Raw genomic sequence first — 22,667 nt, 5'->3', positions numbered from 1 at the left:
TCACCAGCGAAGAATAATATATCCAGCAAAATTATCCTTTAAGTATGAAGGAGAAATTAAGACTTTTCTAGATATATAGAAGCTGAGGGAATTTATCACCAGAAGACCACCATTGCAAAAAATTCTCAACAGCATTGTTTTACCTGGAACAAAGAACAAAAGGTTATAAACTACAGATAATCTCACCGAGAACATACAGCATAAACATAATTTGTGACAATAAAAAATGAAAGGAGTAAAAGAAAAAATTTGCAAAGGAAGAAGAAGAAGATCAGATGCATTAAAAAGAAAAAGGACTACTGCATATATGAAAGTTTATTTTTCATATACTTAATGGTAACCACACATACACACAAACAAACAAACAAACAAACAAACAAACAAATAAACTGAGACACATAGTTTAAAAAAAAGAAACAGAGGAAATAAGTATAGAATACTACAGACAAAAACACAAAGGATAATAAAAAATGGAGGCACAAAGCTACTAGATAATGAGAAAAAATAGCTATAGGAAATCCTCATATATCAATAATTACCCTAAAATAAATGTCCTGAATTCACCAATAAAGAAGCACAGAGTAGCAGATTGGATAAAAACAAAACAAAACAAAACCCAACCGCATGCTGCAAACTCAAAGTTAGACTCAAAGTGAAAGACAGGAAAATGATTTTCCAAGCAAATTGCATCCACAGAAAAGCAGGTATAGCCATACTTATAGCTGACAAAATAGATTTCAAGATAACTAATGTAACAAGACACAAAGTTGGAAGTTTTATAATGATAAAGGGGACAATTAACAAGAAAACATAGGTTATCAGGGAGCACTGAAATATATAGAGCAACTACAAACAGAACGAAAGAGATAAAAAGGTAAAGAACACAATTATAGTTGTTTTCCTTAACAGTATATTGACAGCTCTAGATCATCCAAACAGAAAGTCCATAAAGAAATATCAGCTTTAAATGACACATTAGACCAAATGGACATACTTGACATTTACAGAGCCTTTCATCCCAGAACTTCAGACTATACAATCAATGAACATGGAATATTCTCAAGGACAGACAAAATATAAGGTCACAAAACTAGTCATAACAAATTCCAGAAAATTGAAATTATTCAAAGCATATTCACTGACCACTATACTTTAAAATCAGAAATTAACTGCAAAAAGGAAGTAAGGAAACCCACACATATGTAAATATTTAATAACATGCTACTAAAAATTGATTGAGTAAAAGAAATAAAAGGTCAGAACAAAAGATATATACAAATAAATGAGAATGACAATACAACATATCAAAACTTCTTGGATGTAGCAAAAGCAGTAATAACAGGGAAGTTTTTATAATCATGTGCCTATCTCAAACAACAACAACAACAACAATAAAAGAAATCCAAAGTAAACAACACAACATTACATCTTTTTAAATTGAATTTATTGGTGTGATATTGGTTCCAAACCATACAGATTTCAAATGTACAACTTAACAAAAAATCATCTGCACACTGCATTGTGCACCTATCACCCGAAGCAAAGTCTCTTTCTGTCCCCATTTTTCCTCCCTTCCCCCAACCCTGCCTTTCTTCCCTCTGGCTAAAACCATACTGTTATCTCTATCTATGTGTAATATACTGTATATAGTTTCTTGCATAATCTCTTTACCTTTTTTCCAGTCCTCCAACCCCCCTCCTATCTGACAGCTGTCAGTCTGTTCCACTTAACATTGTATCTTAAAGGAATAGAAAAAGAACAAAAAAATGCAGTCAGTAGAAGAAAGGAAATAGTAAGAGAGAATAATTAAATGAGATAAAGAACAAAATGACAATACAAAAATTAATATAAAAAGAGCTGGTTCTTTGAAAATATTAATAAAATTGACAAACCCCTGGCTAGATTCACTAAGGAAAAAAGAGAAAATACTCATATAAACACAATCAATCAGAAATGAAAGATGAGACATCACCACAGATAGCACACATAGTATACAAATTATCATCCTAGAGTACTATGGAAGGCTATATGCCACCAAGTTCAATAACTTAGAAGAAATGGACAAGTTCCTAGAAATACATAACTTTTCTAGACTATCATGAAGAATTGAAATAGTCCATTCAACAGAGAGGAAATTGAAACAACCTCCAAAAATCTTCCAAAAAATAAAATTCGAGGACCAGATGGTTTCACTCGTGAATTTTACCAAACATTCAAATATTTGATACCTATCCTTCTCAAATGCTTCCTAAAAATTGAAAAGACAATACTACCTAACACATTTTATATATTAGAAAGAATAAAGCATTATTAAAAGAGATTGAAAAAGATACAATCAGACAGAAATACTTCCTGTGTTTATGGTTTGGAAGAATCAAATAGTTAAAATGATCACATTCTCCAAAGCAATATACAGATTTAATGCAATCCCCACCAAATCCTAATGTAATTTTATTTAAAAAATAGAATAAAAATCGTCAGATTTATATAGAAACACATACACACACTATGAAATAGCCAAAGCAATCCTGAGAAAAAAGCATGAAGCCAGAGGTATCACACTACCTGACTTCAAATTATACTACAGAGTTATGATAATCAAAACAGCATGGTTTTGGCAGAAAAACAGACACAGAAACAAAAGGAACAGAATTGATAGCCCAGGAATAAAACCACATGTATATGGGCAAATAATTTTTGACAAAGGATCCAAAAACACACAACAGAGAAAAGAAAACCTCTTAAATAAATGGTGCTGGGGAAATTGGAAAGTCACATGCAAAAGAATGAAACTAGAATACAGATTGTACCCATGTAGAAAGATTAATTCAAAATGGATTAAAGACCTAAATATAAGACCTGAAACAATAAATTACATAGAACTAAACATAAGTACTAAACTTTTGGACCTTGCTCTTAGAGAACATTTTATGAATTTGACCCCAAAGGCCAGGGAAGTAAAGACAAAAGTAAATGAATGGGACTATATTCAACTAAAACTTTCTGCACAGCAAAAGAATCTTCCAAAAGTAAAAGGCAACCAGCTGAATGAGAGAAGGTATTTGCAAACAATAGCTCTGAAAAAACATTAATATTCAAAAACTATAAACACCGAGACTGGGAAGAGTGCAATGAGGAGCGGGAGCCACTGCCGGGCGCCTGCAAAGCGCTGGGCGACGGGGCCCCAGGGGGGGGAGGTGCCGCTGGGCCCTCGACCGCTGATCGTGGGCCATGGAGCCGAGGCCAGGGGCTGCTTCCTGGGCAGCACCGACCCTGGCAACAGGCTGAAGCCACACAGGAGGCCCCGGAGAACAAAGGGGCGCTGCAGGCCAGCCTGCTGAGCTTCCAGGACGAGGAGGAAGAAACCAAAGAAGTTTTCAATGTAAAGAAGTCAAGTTATAGCAAAAAGATAGTAAAATTACTTAAGAAAGAATACAAAGAAGATCTTGAAAAATCGAAGACTAAGAACTGAATCATCAGCCAACATTGCAACATAAATGAGTTTAAAAAAAAAAAAAAAGACATAATGTTGGTGTGGCGGCGGCCAGGGCCAGAGTGGCCAGGCCCCGGGCAGTGGCAGCCGAGCCCGGAGCAGCAATAGCCACGCCCCGGAGCAGCAGAAGCCAGACCCAGAGCAGCAGCAGCCAGGCCCGGAGCATCCAGACCTGGGGCAGTGGCAGCCAGGCCTGGGGTGGCAGCGGCCAGGCCCAGGGCAACCAGGCTCGGAGCAGCCAGACCTGAAGCAGCCGGGCCTGGAGCAGCCAGGTCAGAAGCAACCAGGCCTGGAGCATCCGGGCCCGGAGCAGTAGCAGCCAGGCCCAGAACAGCAGCAGCCAGGCCCTGAACAGCCAGGCCTGGAGCAGCTGGGCCCGGAGCAGCAGCAGCCAGGCCCAGAGCAGCCAGGCCTGAAGCAGCGGAAGCCAGGCCTGGAGCAGCCAGGTCGGGAGCAGATGGGCCCAGAACAGCCAGGTCAGAAGCAGCCAGGCCCAGAGCAGCAGCATCCAGGCCCAGAGCAGCTGGGTGCAGAGCAGCGGCAGCTGGGCCCGGCCCAGAGGCCAGGGCCAGGCCCAGAGCAACAGCGGCCAGGCCCGGAGCAGCCAGGCCCTGAACAGGTCGTTCCTCGCCTGCCCTTGCCCCAGGGCTGCTTCTCAGACATGGCTGGAAACTTTTGGGGGAACTTGAGGGTCTGCTGAATCAAGTGATGAAGGCTTAGATCTGGATGTGTTGAGTTGTTGTAGCACTGGGGTGTTGATATGTGAGTGCCTTATGTGGGGTCTGGATGAGGTTGGTTGATCTATTTGGATGTGTGTTTTTTTTCCTTGGGAATGTGGTTGTATTATTAATTTGAGAAAATGCTAAGTAATTGATTTGCTACCTGAAAAATTTAAAGTTCTGAAAGTTTAAGGTTTCTTGCCAAAAAGAGGTTTTAAAGCTAGCACCTTAATTTTAATGGAACAGGTAATCCAATTCCAGCCAGCAGCTATCTTTAAACAATGTGTTCATTTACATTTGAATGGCTACGCCTTTTGATAGCCCAAGGGCAAGTTTACATGTAAACAAGTTTGCTTCTCAGTTCCCAGGGCAGAAAAAACAAGGTTTAAAATTATTAGATTTTAAAATTTATTCTTAAAAATATAAGTTTATTAATTAAATAAAAAAGGAAATTAAAAAAACTGATGAACAATATTAGCTGTTGATTGTAGTAGAGTCGGAGATATGGGAGGGGAGTGGACTGACAGTTCTCTGGAAAGGGGGAGTGGTGGATGTGGGAAGAGACTGAACATAAACTGTGCACCTATGGATGAGGACAATGGGGGGTGGGGAAAGGGCAGAGGGTGGGGTGGGAACCTGGTGGAGGGGGGAAAAATGAGGAACTTTTGTAATAATGTGAACAATAAAGATTGATTTAAAAAAATATATTAAAAAAAAAAACTATAAACATCAAAGAGACAAAAATCCAATTAAAAAATGGGCAGAGGACCTGAACAGACATCTTTTCTAAAAAGACATACAAATGCCAACAGATAGATGAAAAGCCTTTTAACCTCACTAGCAAATCAACACTACAATGAGATACCACCTTATAAACAAGACAGGTAATAACAAGTATTGGAGAGGTAGAGGAGAAAACAGAGCCCTCATTCACTGCTAGTGGAAATGTAAACTGGCACAAACATTATGGAAACAGTATGGTGGTTCCTCAAAGAATTCATAATAGAGTTACCATGTGACATAGCAACAACTCTTCTGGGCACTTACCCAAAAAAACTTGAAAACATGTATTCACAAAGATATATGTACCCCTATGTTCATTGCAGCATTATTCACAATCGCTATGATATGGATACAACCAAAGTGTCCTTCCATAGAAGATTGGATAAAGATGTGGTACATATTATACTACTCAGCCATAAGAAAAGATGAAATACTGCCATTTTTGACAACCTGGATGGACCTCAAGAATATCATGCTAACTGAAATAAGTCAGTCAGAAAAAGCTAAGAACCATATGATTTCACTCATATGTGAGGTATCAAACTTCCTTGTGAGGAGACAGAGGGAAACTAGATAGACAAGGACAGGGACCATGGTTGGGGGAGGAAGTAAAACTGGAACCTAACTAGGCAGAGTTACTAAGATACCACAGCTTGGCAGGGAAAAAGGGGCATCCATAAGAGGTACACAGTTTGGAAAGGCAGGCAGTTTGCAGATAACCAATCCCAAGAATACTATTAAGGCAGAATTCTTTGAAAGGACCAATCAAGAGCTAGCAAGACATATGTCCACCCCCTAAATTAAAAGGCCTGTGCTTCCTCCTCTTACCTTGGCATACTAGATTCTTGGGTTGATAGCAGGATATATGCTCTCCAATACCCACATGGCTTATGGCCATGTGGGGCTCTACACATGAACTAATAGACTTTAACTACCAACTGTAACATGGAAAGGAAGCTCTGGACACTGGCCTGCTCCTGGCACCCCAGCTGCACCATTTCTAAGACTGCTTTCTCTCAAAAAAAAAACAAACAACTTTGGTTCTGCTAACTGTTTTTGTCTGAGACTTCATTCTTTGAAAGACAATGAACTTGGACTCAAACAGCACACATTTTGATTTCACTTGGGTATATTCAACATAAAGGAGGGGATAGCCTCCCTTGTCCTAATTCCCTTGGTGCTAGAAAAGCTTACCAGAGTTCCAAAATGGCAGTGCATTAAGTGAAAGCTACACTGACACTCTCCCAGGACCAAACTGGAATTAAACTAAAATATAGAAAAAATCAACTGAAGATTAGCTGGAGAGAACCTTCTTAACCAAGGATGGAAGTGGAGACCACATAGGGACTGATAGGAAGTGTGGAGGCACTAAAGGGCTGGCCAAGCTCCCAGAGGCAGCTGCTGAAGTTCTGGAGGGATATATCAGCTCTGGGGGGTTCCCACTGAGAACTCTGGGGTTTAATTCCCAAGCTGGGTTCCCCTGTCCAGATCATGAGAACTGAGAAAGGTGCCTACATAACATCTGGTTGTGAAAAGCAGCAGTATTGCTGTCTTGGAGAGGCAGCTGAGAAAGCAGTGCTGGGAAAAGCAGTCACCCTCTTAAAGGGCCAATACACAAAATTTTTGTGTAGCCACTCACCTTGGGCTCTGGTGTGTGTGTGTGTGTGTGTGTGTGTGTGTGTGTGTGAATTAGATCAGGTGTGGTAGTCTTGGGGGCAGGTGGTTCAGAATCTCCTGGCCTGGCAGATGCTGATACTGCCAAGGCTTCCCTCCAGGCATGGCTCTGGCTTGGACACCACATGCTATTGCAAGTTTTACAAGATCCTCCTCAAGAGGAGGCTATGGGGAGCACCAGTGGCAAGGCGCCCGGCCTGGCCACCACACAGACTTGCCACAGCCAGCCCACATCCAAGCTCACCACACCCAGGACCCTGTCTGTGTGTCTACCAAGGACACATTCCTGATCAGCATTACAACCAAGGATATCACCTAGAGCCTTGTGGCTGCCACTGATCTGGCAAGACTCTCACCCCTACTGTGGACTCATCTCCTGCCATCACTACTATGCTGCCACCACCACCCTAGAGCTCAGCTACACTTCCAGGACTTGGGAGCAGGAAATGTGTTGAAGGCCAGAGAGGTGGATATAGTCTCCCTTTACCTGGACCTAGTAGAACTATGAACCCGAGGATAATGAAGAGGCTATAGATTTGTAGGTGAGATGGGAGATGGGACTAAGAGAGGTGGCCTAGAGGGAATTGGTTGTGGAGACTGGGGAGTGGTTGCAGCAGTGGGAGCCTAGGGCTGAGTTCCTGAATAGAGTAGTATTAGCACCCTGCCATCATGCAGCCTGGGAGGTTTCTCCTGATCAGTGGGAAGGGCCACTCAGTGGAGCTTAGAACCTGAAGGACACATTGGAGGGGTCTGAAGGACACACCCAACAATGAGCCTTGGGAGTTCTCTATTTCTTCGAGGAACTTGTGCTGGTGAGCAGAAAAGGGGCTGGACAGTAGGATCAGGAAGGATAAGCTCTGCCCACTTGGAATATAGGGGAAATACACTCTTTGCCATCAGCAAATTAGCTGCCTCTGACCCATCCTGCAGCTACCTGAGGTAAGGGGGGAAAGCACAGGGTTGGAAATCTGTGCCTATGCAGGTTGAAGAGAGGAGGTGCCAGCAAGGAGAAGTGCCTGTTCCCCCTGCCCTCCTAAAAGATACTGGCACCAATCCCAACTTGAGTCTGATAAAACCATCCTAGCCAACACTAGGATAGCCCCAAAGAACCTAGCTACCTGGAGGAAAGGAGAACAGGTCAGAACAAGGAAACTCAAGGTGTGAAACTTGAAGCAGGCCTAGCCTCTGGGCTAAGGAGGTCCTGACCACTGGATCACTAGGGGCTTCTACCTATTGGGACTCAATCAGGTTACCCAAGACCAGAAAGGGACAGTGCCTTACATTGGCCTGCACCAAAGAAGCTCCCAGGAGGCCTAGGATAGATAAACCAAGGGATCAGATTCAATATTAGAGCAAAATCCAGTGAGCTCCACAAATAGTGGACCCAAAGGTTTTTGAGTTGTGAGTGCATGAGGTTTTGTGTGTGTGTGTGTGTGTGTGTGTGTGTGCGCGCATGCGCGCTTATCTTTTTGTTGTTGTCTGTCTTTCTCCATTTTTTTCTTGCTTATCTCTAATTTCTCTGTCCTTTGAGTCTACCTTTTTGTCTCTTTTTATTATCATATTCATATCATAGGAGTGAAAGAAGGTGGAAAAAGTGAGCAATGGATTAGAATGTGCTTGAAAAGATAACAGGAGAAAACTTGCCAAACATAGTGAAGGAAAAAGTCACACAAATTCAGGTATCACAGAACATCCCGAGCAACAAGAGCCCAAAAAGGTCAATGTCTAGATATATCAAGATTAAAATGCCCTAAATTAAAGACAAAGGGAGAATCTTTAAGGCAACAGAGAAAATAATCTTGTTATCTATAAAGGAGCACCCAGAAGGCTGTCATCTAATTTTTCATCAGAAACTCTACAGGCCAGAAGGGAATGACATGAAGTAACTAAGGTAATGACTCAAGGATCTGAAACTAAGATTACTATATCCAGCAAGGCTATCATTCAAAATAGATGATGAAATAAAGAGCTTCCTAGACAAAAAAGGATAAAGGAGTTTATCATTACCAAACCAGCACTGCAAGAAATACTAAAGGAACTGCAGTAATAATAAAGAGGAAATAGAAACATATGCATAAAGAATAAAAGTGGCAATAAACAAGTACCTATCTATAAAGTGATATCCTATCTAATAAAAGAGTAATATGCAAATTGACTGCAAATTAAAACCACAATGCCATATCACCTCACATAGGTAAAAAAGAGGCATCTCTTACCATTTGGGACAGCATGGATGGCCGCCTCCATGTGGTCAAAGATGGCTGCTCCCATGTGGACACAAGATGGCTGCCACAAGATGGCTGGCAGAGGAGGGCAGTTGTGGGCAGTTGGGGGAGACCAGGCCAGCAACTTTGGGCAGTTGGGGGCAGGCACCCAGGCCTGCAGGGGGGGGCAGTTGGAGGAAACCAGGCTTGCAGGTGAGGGCAGTTGTGGGCGATCAGACAAGCAGGAAGGGCAGTTGGGGGAGACCAGGTCAGCATGGGAGAGCAGTTGGGGGGAAAAAGGACTACAGGAAGGGCAGTTGGGGAGTTGGGAGGGGTTGGGCCGGCAGAGTAGGGCAGTTGGGAGAGACCAGGTTTGCAGAGGAGAGCAGTTGTGGGCGATCAGGCAAGCAGGGAGGGCAGTTAGGGGTGACCAGGCCAACAAGGAGGGCAGTTATGGGGAGACCAGGCCAGCAGGGAAGGGCAGTTATGGGGGGACCAGGCCTGTGGGGAAGGAAAGTTGGGGGGGGGGCGCAGACCTGCAAGGAGGGCAGTTGGGGGTGAAAGGGCCAGCAGTGGAGGGCAGTTAGGGGTGACCAGGCCGGTAGGGTAAAGCAGTTAGGGGCAGTTGGGAAGGCTGTCAGGGGAACAGTTAGGCATCAATCAGGCTGGCAATGGAGTGGTTAGGGGGTGGTCAGGCTGGCAGGCAGAAGTTGTTAGGGGCAATCAGGCAGAGACAGGGAAGTGGTTGAGAGCCAGCAGTCCTGGATTGTGAGAGGGATGTCTGACTGCCTGTTTAGGCCCAATCCGAGTGGGCAGTTGGACATCCCTCAAGGTATCCCAGATTGGAGAAGGTGAAGGCTGGGCTGAGGGACACCCCCATAACCCGTGCATGGGTTTTGTGCACCAGGCCTCTAGTATCACATAAAAAAAAAAAGGAAAACAAAATTTACATGATCATATCAATAGATGCAGAAAAAGCATCTGAAAAAATCCAGAACCCATTATATATATAAAAGCCTAAGTGACTAGATGCATATATATAAAAGCCTAAGTGACCAGTAGCTATGATGCAAACTGACCACCAGGGGGAAGATGCTCAATGCATAGGCATGAAAATATGGAACAGAGTGATGAATCTCAGAGGGAAGAGGGAAAGGGGGAGGGTGGGAAGAGATTAACCAAACATCTTATATGCATACTACCAGTGCATGGATTTTTGCACCAGTGGGGTACCTTGGCCTGGCCTGTGAGGATCAGGCCAAGAAAAGCAGTTTGATACCCCCTGAAGGGTCCCAGATTGCAAGAGGTTGCATACCAGAATGAAGGACCTCACTAATGCATGAACTCATGCACCAGGAGTTTAGTTTTTAATAAACACTCTCACAAAAATTGAATAGAGGGGTACAACCACAACACAATAAAGTCCATATATGACAAATCTATAGCCAAGCTTATACTGAATGGGCAAAAACTAAAACCATTTCTCCTAAGAATAGGAAAAGTCAGGGATGTCAGCTTTCACCACTCTTATTCATCATACTACTGGAAGTCCTACCATAGCCATAGCAATCAGACAAGAAGAAAATATAAAATGCACCAAACTGGAAAAGAGGAAGTAAAATTGTCATTATATATGCCTAAGTAACCATTATGAATAAACAATTGGAACAGCTGGGACAACCAGAATGACCAGTTGCTATAGCGTGCACTGGCCGCCAGGGGGCAGATGATCAATACAAAAACTGTCTCCTGATGGTCAGTGCACTCCAACAGCAAAGCTTCCATGGCCAGCCAACCTCCCCCTGTCCCTTCCCTTGGCTGGAAAACCTCCTGCAGTCCCTCTCCTCATCTGGCAGGCTTCTTCTGGCAGATTCTGTTTGGTGGCTGGCAGCCCCCCAGGCCCCAGCCAGTGGCCAGCGGCAGGCAGGCCCCAGCCAGCCTGGCCCCAGTTGGGACTGGGTGAGACTGCCCCATTAAGCTCTGATTTCTGGCCAGGCATAGGGACCCCACCCATGTACAAATTTTGTGTACCAGGGCTCTAATTCTCAGATATCATAATATTGCACATAGAAAACCCTAAAAACTCCATCAAAACCTACTAGATTTAATAAATGAATTTGGCAATGTATCAGGATACAAAATTATACCCAGAAATCCATGGCATTTTAATATACCAATAATGAATTCTTAGGAAAGGAATAAAAAACTAAAATAACAATCCCATCTACCATTACAACAGCAATATTTAAGATACCTAAGAAAAAACTTACCTAAGGAGGTAAAATCCTATATTTGGAAAGCTACATGACTTAGAAGAAAGAGATAGAGGAAGATACAAAAAATGGAAGTGTATACCATGTCATAGATTGGTAGAATAAATATCATCAAAATGTCCATATTACCCAAATCAATCTATAGATTCAATGCAATTCTTATAAAATTACCAATGCCATATTTCACAGATCTGGAATAAATTCTTCAAAAATTTACATTGAACCAAAAAGACCCTGAGTAGCTACAGAAATCCTGAGAAACAAGAACAAATTGTAGAGATCACAATACCAGATAGCAGGATATACTGCAAAACCAATTTAATAAAACTGCCTGGGACTGGCACAAGAGTGTGAATATTGATTATTAGAACAGAAAAGAGAGTCGAAATCAACATAAGCCATTATACTCTATTAATATTGGATAAAGGAAGCAAGAGCACAATAGAGTCAAGATGGTCGCTTTAATAAATGGTGATGAGGAGTTAGAAGATGGTGGCTGGCAGGACAGCAGTGAGGGAGAGTGTGAATAAGTAAGGGAGTGAAAGGGGAGTGTGTGGACGTGCATGGTGTGTGTGTATGAGAGAGGCACAGTTATATCCTGCAGGAGGCTCAGGGGCTGGAAGACCAGAATCTCCTGGATGAGGAACCCCTGCTACTGCTGGAGGCACTCCCTCAGCAGCCCAGATCTGGCACAAGAACCACACCATTTGAAGAAGAGGGCTGTCATGACAAGGAGCCCAACCTCATCATCACTAAGACTGGCCTCCAACAACCTACTGATCCCAGACTCCTGCCTCCTCACCCTCTGGCTCTTGGACCACTTGGTAAGTCATGCCTCTCTGGCCAAGACCATGCCAATTCAGCCACATTACCCAGCTTCCAGCCACTAGACCCCTTGGTGAGACACAGAGTGCACCTCTCTGGCAAAGTCTGTGCTTTTTCAGTCGCAGACCCCACTGACTTGAATCTCTTGGCTACCAGCTCCTGGAACCCTTGGTGAGTCACAGAGGGTGTGACTCTTTGGTTAAGGCCACTCTGTTCAGCTGCAGATCCCATTACTCCTGACTCCCCAACTTCTGGCTCCTGAACACCTGGGTCATGCAGCTTCAGCTGCAGACCTGTTCCCCCATAGACCCAGTAAGTGTCTTTTGGATCCCCTTAGGATTTGCAGAGTGAAACCACCTCAGCCAGAGTCCCACTGCTTCACCCATAGTTTCCGGGATGCCAGCCTCCCTTACCACGGAGTCCAGGATCCCCACAGGGATTCACAGAGTGATGCCACCGTAGCAACAGTTATTACACACCAGCCAGATCCATACTACCTCAACTGTGGCCCCAGGACTTCCATGAACCTGCGATCACCATTGAGACCTCAGGCAACCCCTACCACAAGAACCAGAACCACGAGCACATCCACAATAGCTTGCACAATGAGACTGAGGGTGAGTCACATTGTCAGACAACCTATGAGGAGAACACATCCATGAATGAAAAACTAACATTTAAGATCAAACTATATCAGGAGACACAAAAACTTAAGTAGGGGGCTCCACTAGAACACCCATCTCAGTAGATCTGAGAGATGCACCACTGGACCACACAAATCACTGACTACATAGAACAACCATCCCATCCCTCTTCTCCCCCCTCAAAAAAAAATTGGTAGCAGTTTGATCTAAGATATAGAAACAATTGCAAAGGGACAGAAAATGGAGAGACAAAGAAACACCCCAAAAGTAAAGGAAAGAAGGAATTGCCAGAAAAGGAATTAAATGAAATGGAAGCAAGCAATTTGTCAGAGAAAATATTCAGAGTAATAGTTATAATAATGCTCAAACGTCTGGAGGCTAAATACATACAACTCAATTAGAATTATAAGGAGCTGAATAAAAATTTCAGCAACATGAAAAAGAATCAAGAGGAAATTAAAAATGACATAGCTGCAATAAAAAACACAATGGAATGTTTCAACAGTGGACTGGAAGAAGCTGAGGACATCATCAGGGAATTGAAAGACAAAGTAGAAAACACTCAACCAGAGCAACAACTGGAAAAAGAATTTAAAAAGAGAAGGAGAGTCTAAGGGAGTTTTGGGGCAACTTGAAATGAAACAACATCCACATTAGAGGGGTTCCAGAAGGAGAGTAAACTGAGAAAGAAATAGAAAATCTGTTTGAATAAATAATGACAGAAAACTTTCATCCCCAAGAAGACTTGGGGATGAAAAAAGTCACACAATTACAAGAAGCACAGAATTCCAAGAAAGATTAACCTGAAAAGACCCACTCCAAGACACACTGGAATTAAATTGGCCAGCATAAAAGAAAAGGAATCTTAAAAGCTGCAAGAGAGAGATGGAAGGTTACCCACAAGGAATCTCTCATAAGTATATCAACTGATTTCTCAACAGAAATATATCAGGTAGAAGGGAATTGAATGAAGTACACAAAATGATGCAAAGCAAGGGACTTAATTCAAGGTTTGTCTCTCCAGCAAGGCTATTATTAAAAATTGAAGGTGAAATCAGGAGATTCACAGACAAAAATAAATAAATAAAAGGTTAGAGATTATTACCACCAAACCAGCAATGCAAGAAATGCTGAAGAAATAGAAAGGGAGAAAGGAACACAGGCATAAAGAGTAAAAATAGTAACAAAGAAGTACCTATCAATAATAACCTTAAACATAAATGGATTAAATGGTTCAATCAAAACACATAGGGTAGCTCAATGAATTAGAAAATATGACCAATATACACTGAGTGGCCAGATTATTATGATCTCTGAATGCATAATATTCTGGCTACTCAGTGTATAGCCTATATAACAAAAGGCTAATATGCAAATTGTCCCCTCGACCAGGAGTTCAACCAGCAGGCAGGCTGGCCAACTGCCCATGTCTCCTCCCCCTGGGCAGGCTGACTGGACTCCCCTCATGCACGAATTAATGTACTGGGTTTCTACACACACACACACACACACACACACACACACACACACACGGCCAGATTATTATGCATTCAGAGATAATAATAATCTGGCCACTCAGTGTATATATTATCTACAATAAGCCTTAGAAAAAAAGGACTCCCACAGACTGAAAGTGAAGGGATAGAAAAAGATTCTTCAGGCAAATATAAATGGAAAAAAAAAAAAGGCTGGGGTAGCAATTTTTATATCTGACAAAATAGACCTCAGAATGAAGGCTATAAGAAGAGATAAGGAAAGCCACTTCATAATACTAAAAGGACCGATACAACTAGAGTATGTAACTCCAATAAACACATATACACCCAAACAGGAGCACCCAAATATATTTTAAAAAAACCAAAACAACAAAAAAACAAAACAAAAACAAAACAAAACAAAACAAAACTTCAGGAAGATATCTTGGGAGAGATTGACAACATATTCATAGTAGGACATTTTTAAAAAATATATATATATTTTATTGATTTTTTACAGAGAGGAAGAGAGAGGGATAGAGAGTTAGAAACATTGATGAGAGTCATCGATCAGCTGCCTCTTGCACACCCCCTACTGGGGATGTGCCCGCAACCAAGGTACATGCCCTTGACCGGAATCGAACCCAGGACCTTTCAGTCTGCAGACCGATGCTCTACCACTGAGCCAAACCAATTTCGGCCATAGTAGGACATTTTAATACACCATCAACATTGCTGGATAAATCCTCAAGACAAAATATCAGCAAAGAAACAGCAATCCTAAATTACTCACTAAATCAGATGGAACTAGCCGAATCCGGTTTGGCTCAGCGGTAGAGCATCGGTCTGTGGACTAAAGGGTCCCAGGTTCGATTCTGGTCAAGGGCATGTGCCGTGGTTGTGGGCACATCCCCAGTGGGGGGTGTGCAAGAGGCAGCTGGTCGATGTTTCTCTCTCATCGACGTTTCTAACTCTCTATCTCTCTCCCTTCCTCTCTGTAAAAAATCAATAAAATATAGTAAAAAAAAAATCAGATGGAACTAATTGACATCTTCAGAACATTTCATCCCAAAGCTGTGGAATATACATTATTCTCATGTACACATGGGACATTTTAAAAGATTGACCACATGTTAAGGATACAGGCTAAATCTCTACAAATTCAAGAATATTAAATTTATATCAAGCATATTCTCAGTTAATAATGGCATGAAATGAGAAGTCAATTACAATGAAAATAATAATAAATAATCAAACAGATGGAGACTAAATAGCATACTATTAAACAGCGAATGGGTTACCAAAGAGATCAAAGAAGAAATAAAAAGCATCCTAGGAATAAATGTCAATGAAAACATAACAACTCAAAATCTATGGGATACTGTGAAAGTAATCCTGAGAGGAAAATTCATAGCACTACAGACCTACCTCAAAAAATAAGAAAAATTGGTAATATGTTATCTAACCTTGCATCTTAAAGAATTAGAGAGCAACAAGAAAAGCTCAGAGTAAGTAAAAGGAAGGAAATAACAAAGCTCAGAGCAGAAATAAATGACATAGAGACAAAAAAACACACAACAACAAAAAACAAAACAAAAACAAACATAACAAAAACAAAAAACAACCCAATACAAAAGATCAATAAAACCAAGAGCTTGATCTTTGAAAGGATAAACAAGATTGATTAACCTCTTGCCAGATGGATGAAAAAATAGAGAGGACTAAAAAAAAAAAAAAAAAAAAAAAAAAAAAAAAAAAAAAAAAAAAAATCAGAAACAAAACAGGTGATAAGTGATACAAAGGGTTATTAAACAATACTATGAACAATTCTACTGAAATAAGCTGTACAACCTTGACTAAATGGACATGGACATGATCCTAGAAAAATATAGTATTCCAAAACTCAGGAAGAATGAGGGAGAATCATAAAACCTGAATAGACCAATAATTACTGATGAAATCAAAGCAGTAATGATAATAATAATAATAAGAAACACTCCCAGTAAACAAAAGCTCTGATCCTGATGGTTTCACGGGAGAGTTTTACCAAACTTTCAAAGAACTAACAACTATATTCCTGAAACTATTCCAAAATATCCAGAAGGAAGGCACACTTTCAAGCTCTTTTTATGAGGCTAGCATTACCGTAATCCCCAAATCAAATAAAGACACCGCAAAGAAAAATAATTATAAGCCAATATCCTTGATGAAGATAGATGCTAAAATTCTTTACAAAATTCTAGCAAATCCAATCCAACAACACATTAGAAAGATCATACACCAGTGCCAAGTGGGGTTTATTTCAGAGATGCAAGGTTTGTTTGATATACGTAAATCAATATATGTGATAAATCACATAAACAAACTGAAAGATAAAAACCATGTGATCATATCAATAGATGCAGAAAAAGAATTGGACAAAATCCAACACCTATTTTGATAAAAGCTATCAATAAAGTTGGAATAGTGGGATCGTACCTCAACATAATAAAATATAGCGTTTTTATACACGAACTCTTAGAAAAGGAAACAAATGGAAGAATATACCATGTTCATGGATTGGTAAAATCAACATCATTAAAATGTCTATACTACCCAAAGCAATCTATAGATTTAATGCAACCCCTATTAAAATACCAAAAGCATATTTCACAGACCTATAACAAACAGTAAAAAAAAAAAAAAAGTTATATGGAATGAAAAAAAGACCCCAAATAGCTGCAGCAAACTTGGGAAAGAAAAACAAAGTTGGAGGAATCAGAATAACAGATTTCAAGTTATATTAAAAAGTTACTGTCCTCAAGTAGGTCTGGTACTGGCACAAGAATAGGCATATAGACCAATGGAACAGAACAGAGAACCCAGGAATCAACACAAGTCATTATACTCAATTAATATTTTACAAAGGAGGCAGGACCATACAATGGAGTCAACATAGTCTCTTCAATAAGCGGTGTTGGGGAAATTGTACAGACACATGCAAAAAAATTGAAATTAGACGACCAACTTACACTATATACAAAAACTCAAAATGGATAAATGTAAGACATGAAACCTAAAAATCCTAGAAGAAACCATCGGCAGCAAAATCTCAGACATTTCTCATAGCAATATGTTTAATGATAAGTCTTCTAAGGCAAAGGTAACTAAGGAGAAAATAAATAAATGGAACTACACCAAAATAAAAACCTTCTGCACAAAAAAAACACCATTAATAAAATAACAAGAGTGCCCATCCCATGAGAGACCATATTTGGCAATGATACATCTGATAAGGGGTTAACCTACAAAATCTACAGGCAACTTATACAACTTAACAGAATGAAGATAAACTATCCAATTAAAAATGGGAAAAGGCCTTAAATATTCAATTCTCCAAAATGGACATACAGAAGGCCAACAGGCATATGAAAAAGTGCTCAAAGTCACTGATCATCCGAGAGATGCAAATCAAAATAACAATGAGGTACCACTTCACACCTGTTAGAATGCCTACCATCAACAAATCAACAAACAAGTGTTGACAAGGATGTGGAAAAAAGCAAACCCTCGTATACTGTTGGTGGGAATAAAAACTAGTGCAGCATCTGTGGAAAACAGTATGACATTTCCTAAAACAATTGAAAATGGAACTTCAATTTGACCCAATGATTCCACTTCTAGGAATTTATTCCAAGAACTCAGAAGCACCCATCAGAAAGAATATATGCACTCCTATGTTTATAACAGCACAATTTACAATAGCTAAGATTTGGAAATAGCCTAAGTGCCAATCAGCAGATGAGTGGATTAAAACACTGTGGCATAACTACATAATGGAACACTATGCTACTATAAAAAAGAAAGAACTCTTAACATTTGCAGCAGCATGTATGGAGCATTATTCTAACTGAAATAAGCCAGTCAGAGAAAGATAAGTAACATATGATCTCACTCATATGTGGAATCTAATGAATAACATAAACTGATAAACAAAAATAGACCCAGAGTGATAGAAACATTGGACAGACGGTCAAACCTCAGAGGGAAGGCAGGGGAGGGTAGAAGGGTGGGAAGAGATCAACCAATGAACTCATATGCCTATATGCATAACCCATAGACACAGACATTATGGTGGTGAACGCTTGGCGGAATGTTAGAGGGGGCAATGGAGGAAAAAAGAAATATATGTATTACTTTCCACAATAATGATTTATATAAGAAAGAAATAAAGCACAGAAATGTGGAGAACTCTAATATTGGTTATGAATCCAGGGTCTTTAAGAGCAGCTGAACTTCAAAACAACATTGTTAGCAGAAGTCAGTGGATTTCTCCATGTGCTCCTCTTTTTACACATCCATCATCATCACCGTGTGAGATACATAGTAACTGCTCACTATATTTTTGCCATCAACTCCCAAATCTTTCACCAATAGGCAGATTAAAATTCAGAACAAGGGGGTAGTGGTAAGATATGTATGCATATAATACCTTAATTAAAAAAATGAAAAAAAAAATAAAATTCAGAACAGTAACTAAGAGTCATCAACACGTCCTGCTTTCTGGCTGGCTACAAATTGACAGCTGGAAAAGTAAAAATAACTTGTTTTTGTCAATAAGTAAATATATGATAAACTATAAATATATATAAGGTACATATATTTTAAAGTAGGAATATTAAACTTACAGAATTCTTAAGTAGTAGGAGTAACCAAATTCTCAACAATCAAAGCCCCAATTTTGTTACAAATATCACTTTCTAGAACTAGACACAGAGTTCTAACTATACTTTAATTTAGCAACCTTTATACCCACTAAATAAGATCCTGAATCTGAAAGATAAATATTTTCTTAAGCAGGCTACAGAGTTCCTTTACATAATATGGGGAAAATGTAACTGATGGATTTGTGAGAAATTACAACTGGTTTCCTTTTGCTTTATTTTTGCATAATAAAATAAAAGGTTTGGTTTAAAACAAATAAAATAAATGGTACCAGGAAAATTGGAAAGATACATGCAAAAAATGAAACTAGACCACTAACTTACACCATACACAAGAATAAACTGAACATGGATAAAATATTTAAATATAGGTCAGGAAACCCTAAAAATCCCAGCATAAACCATAGGTAGCAAAATCTCAGACATCTCTCTTTGAAATATGTTTGCCAATACATCTCCTATGACCAGGGAAACAATGACAAAATAGGAGTACATCAAAATGAAAAGCATCAAAATGAAAAGCTTCTGCATGGCAAAAGAAACCGTCAACGCAATGAAAAAGGAGCCCACTATACTTGCCAATGATTCATCTGATAAGTGGTTAATATATAAACTATATAAAGAATTCATACAATTTAAAAAAGGAAGATAATTAATCCAAATGGAAAATGGTCAAATGACCTAAATAGAGAGTTCCCCAAACTGTACCTATAGACGGTCAAGAGACATAGGAAAAAGTGCTCAAAGTCACTAATCATCTCAAGAGATGCAAATTAAAACAACAATGAAGTACCCATCACCTTACACTTGTCAGAATGGCTACTACCAAGAAATCAACAAACCACAAGTGCTGGTGAGGATGTGGAGAAAAGGGAATTCTAGTACACTGCTGGTGGGCATGCTGACTGATGTAGCCACGATGGAAAATAGTGTGGGGTTTCCTAAAAAAAAATAAAAATGGAACTGCCATTTGTCCCACTGACTTTACTTTTCAGAATACATCCTAAGAAATCAGAAACACCAAAGAGAAATAATGTGTACACCCTTATGTTCATAGTAGTACAATTTATAACAACTAAGATCAGGAAACAACCTAAGAGCCAATTAGTAGATCAGTGGAAGTGAAAGCTGTGGTACATTTATACCATGGCATACTATGCAGGAGTGAAAAGAAGGATCTCTTACTCTTTAAGACATCATGTCGGGACCTGTAGAATATTTTGTTAAGCAAAAATAAATAACCCAGTCAGTGAAAGACAAGTATCATATGACCATACTCATATGTGGAATCTTATGAACAAAATAAACTATCAATAGTAAACAAAATAGATCCAGAGACATAGAAGCATGCAACAGACTGATGAATCTTAGAGGGAAGGAGTGGATGGGCTGGTGGGTAGAAAGAGGTTAAGCAAATATCTTTTTTAAAAACATTATTGCCTAAAGATTTGCATATGTATTCCTTTTTCCTGATTGACCTGCTGTTCAGCCCTTCCAACCTCTAGCAAGCCCCCACCATCCCAGTGTCTGTGTCCATTGGTTATGCTAATATGCATGCGTACAAGTCCTTTGGCTGATCTCTAACCCTCTACCTCCCCTGCCATTTGTCTCTGGATCTATTTTTGTTCATCAAATTATGTTGATCATTATATCCCACATATGAGTGAGATCATGGGATATCTACTTTCTCCAACTGGCTCATTTCACTTAGCACAATGTTCTCAAGTTGCATCCATGCTGTTGAAAATGATAAAAGTTCCTTCTTTTTTTATAGGGGTGTAATATTCCATTGTGTAGATATACAACAGTTTTTTAATCGACTTAGCTGCTGATGGGAACTTATGTTGTTTCCAAATCTTAGCTATTGTAAATTGTGCTGCTATGAACATAGGGGTGCATATATCTTTATATATCTTAGCTATTATAAATTGAAAAGCTATTATAATGAAGCTACATAAGCTTTTATAATAGCTAAGATATATAAATTGTGCTGCTATGAACATAGGGGTGTATATGTCCTTTCTGATTGGTGTTTCTGGTTTCTTGGGATATAGTCCTAGAAGTGGGAATACTGGGTCAAATGGGAGTTCCATTTTTAACTTTTTGAGGAAACTCCATACTGTCTTGCACAATGGCTGAACCAGTCTGCATTTCTACCAGCAGTGCACAAGGTTCCTTTTTTTCCACATCCTTGCCAGTACTTGTCATTTGTTGATTTGTTATTGATAGCCATTCTGACAGGTGTAAGATGGTACCTCATTGTTTGTTTTTTATTGATTATGGTATCACATAATTGTCCTCATCCCCCCATTCCCACTCCAAACCCCTCCTCCCATATGCTCCCACTACTTGACATGACCACTGGTTAGGCTTATATGCATGTATAGAGGTTCTTTGATTGATATCTCCCCCTTCCCCCCACACTCCCCACCTTCACTCTGAGGTTTGAGAGTCTGATTGATGCTTCCCTGTCTCTGGGTCTGTTTTTGATTATCACTTTATGTTGTCCATTATTTCCCCTAGATGCTTGAGATCATGTGATACAATAAATACACTTGTAAGAACCAAAAATGAGACCAGCCATAATGGTTATGCTGAGAGGCAAATGAATCAGTCTGTAGTGAGTTTCTTTCTGGGCCAATAGTTCTTATTTCAATTTCAAACAGTTCCTTATGTGTAGATGTCAGCAATTATATACCACCATTTGTCCACCATCCAGAACTCATTGTTCTTTTGATTTGCATTTCTTGGATGGTTAGTGACTTTGAGCATGTTTCCATATGTCTATCAGCCTTCTGTATGTCCTCTTTAAAAAACTATTTAGGTCCTTTGCTCATTTTTTGATTGGATCATTTATCTTCCTTTACTAAAATATGATGTTGGCTGTAGGTTTGTCATATAAGGCTTTTATTTTGTTGAGTTATGATTCCTCTATTACCACTTTGCTAAGCGTTTTTAACAAGAAAGCCTTATATGTTGGACTTTGTAAAATGCTTTTTCTGCATCTATTGATATGCTTATATGATTTTTGTCTTTGTATATTCCATTCCATTCCCTTCTGGCCTGATGTATTTCTGTTGAGAAATCAGTTGATAGTGTGATGTGAGATCCCTTGTAGGTAACTTTCTGTCTTTCTCTGGCAGCCTTTAAGATTCTTGCTTTGTTGTTGGTGTTTGCCAATGTAATTATTATCTGTGTTGATGTCAGCTCTTTTGGGGTCTTCTTGTTTGGACATCTGTGAGCTTCTTGGACTTGTGTGAGTTTTTCTTCTGAATATCAGGCAAGTTTTCTGTCATTATTTCTTCAGACATGTTTCCTAATCCTTGCTTAGTTTCCTCTTTTTCTGGCATCCCTAATATGCCAATGTTGTTTCATTTCATGTTGCCCCAAAGTTTCCTTAGGTTCTCATCTTGTTTTTTAAGTGTTTTTTGTTTTGTTTTTGTTTTTGTTTTTCCCCCCATTGCTGCTCTACTTGGGTTATCTTTTCCTATCTTGTCTTCTAGCTCACTAATGTGGTCCTGCACTTCTAGTCTACTATTGATGTCTTCTATTGTGATCTTTATTGCAGCCATGTCATTCTTCATTTCTTCCTGGTTCCTCTTCATTTCCTCTTGGTTCTTATACATATTGTTGAATTTGTCTTCCATCCTTTTCAGCATCCTTGTGAATATTGCTCTGGATTCTTTCTCTGACATACCACTTGCCTCCATTTCATTTCATTTACTTCCATTTCATTTACTTCCTTTTCCGGAGATCCTAACTTTTCTTTTGTATGAGGGCTGTTTCTTTGTCTCCCCATGTTTGCTCCTCTCAGTGTGTCTGGTAATGTAGTTCTCTCTCTCCAATGTTTAATCTCTCTAGGTGATCTCTGTCT

This window comes from Pipistrellus hanaki, assembly GCF_964339955.1.
Source record: "Pipistrellus hanaki genome assembly, chromosome: X".
Classification (NCBI taxonomy): domain Eukaryota; kingdom Metazoa; phylum Chordata; class Mammalia; order Chiroptera; family Vespertilionidae; genus Pipistrellus; species Pipistrellus hanaki.
The sequence above is the reverse complement of the archived record's forward strand: the minus strand, read 5'-3'. Positions refer to the sequence as shown.